The sequence below is a fragment of the Punica granatum genome, chromosome 4 (assembly GCF_007655135.1).
Source record: "Punica granatum isolate Tunisia-2019 chromosome 4, ASM765513v2, whole genome shotgun sequence".
Classification (NCBI taxonomy): Eukaryota; Viridiplantae; Streptophyta; class Magnoliopsida; order Myrtales; family Lythraceae; genus Punica; species Punica granatum.
The window spans coordinates 35454952-35456825 of NC_045130.1; positions in this window are offsets into that span (position 1 = coordinate 35454952).

Genomic DNA, 1874 nt, shown 5'->3' on the forward strand with positions numbered 1-1874 from the left:
CACATGGAGAAATCTAATTATATGCCCTTCAAAATATATATTTAGCTAAAGAAAATTAAAAGTCAAGTATTATATAATATTCTCTAGATTTTATTATCTTTAATATAATGTTGCTACATGATATAGATTGGAGGGATATGTGTGTGTGTATATATATATTTAAGACTTACCTAGAATACAATTGCATAATTATAAATAGAAGAAAAGATAAATAAACCATGAGTTATCTTCTTTTATAAAGATAGGCGATTTCTCTAAATATGCGTGTATATATATATATATATATATATTATATGAGTGTTCCAGGATGCAATTAATTATAGCAATTAATTTGATTATAAACTAATTAATTTGAAAAACCGTTACTATTGTTATCTTTTAATGAGTATAAATTAAATGCATTAAAGATTAGACATTATGATGTATACTAAATTGTTATAAATGCTTAAAAGTCCAAAGATTACGTATTATATCAAACCGAAAAGAAGTTCACTCATTCTAGCTAGATTTTTATTTTGTTTATGGCATATTCATTTTCTTTTACAAAAAATACAACAGTAAAGTAAAGAGATTCAAATAAAATTTCTCGTTTTGATTTTCTTAGTTTTAAACTAAATTTACAAGATTATATGTACAATATTCTTAATTTATAGAATTCTTTTTCCTATCTATCGAATTGATCATATTAATATGCACTGACTGTTAACAATATCCAATAATTACATAATATAGACTTTTAATTTGGTTAATACCAAATTCTTTTAAAAAATTCCACTGTAAAATATAATTTTTTAACTATGTTATTTTTTTAAACTAAATTTTACATACTATAAATTTTACATACCTAAAGAGGCACATGTAATCGCATCTGAGTGTTAAATTTGAAACTTCTTAGTTATCATGAGAAGATATGCGCTACTGCGCTACATTATTTTTTATTATAGTGGCGAATTGAGGACACGAGAGTTAACTGGTGAAGATCTGCTTTTATTATGGCCTTAATAACATGTTATCTAGTCAATATTTTATTTCAACAGCCTCATCATCAATATTGTCAAAGAACCTTTTCAGAATGAATAATTAAACCATCATTTATCCATAAATTCTCCTTTGAATCCACAATCCAATCTTCACATATTAAGAACAGTATCTTCTTTTCTTTTCTTTTTTTCCCTTTCCGGTTACATAGGGAGGCCGATGGACCTAATACAATGAAATAAAAATCCTAATAACTAATGAAGGGGCACAACCAGTCCCCATCGAGTATCGAACTAGAAATTCTTGGTTACCAAGTGAAGGCGTCCGTCTCTGCACTATACGCATTATTATTTATAATATAACGTGGAGTCATCTTACCATATCTTATCTTATACTCATTATCATTTATAATATAATTTTATTTTATTTTTCAGCCGGTAAAGGCTAATAATTTCTATTCAAGAAGCACCAAGGAGCCAAAGAGATTGTCAAGCAGTAACGCATACTTTTGACTGATAATCAAGATGTTTCAAATTCAACACTCGTTGTGAAACTACTCATGTATTTTATTAGGATATTAGAATATTTCATTGTATTAGCCTATGTGGACCTCCCTAGTAACCGAAAAAGAAATAGCAAGGAAAAAAAGAGATGGCAACACAAATCATTTTCCATGCTCCAATTTCAAGCTGGTGTCCTATTGGTCCTCTGATGTGAACTTATTATATGATTTATTTTATTTCTCAGCTTAAAAAAATCGTATTTAATTTATATTACAAATTAGAGAAGAAAGTTAGTTGGAGTCACTATTATTCCAAGTGCACGCATCAAATACCCGGCCATAGGGTTCTATATAATTGGCACGATTGAGACGTATCATTTACAATACACATACA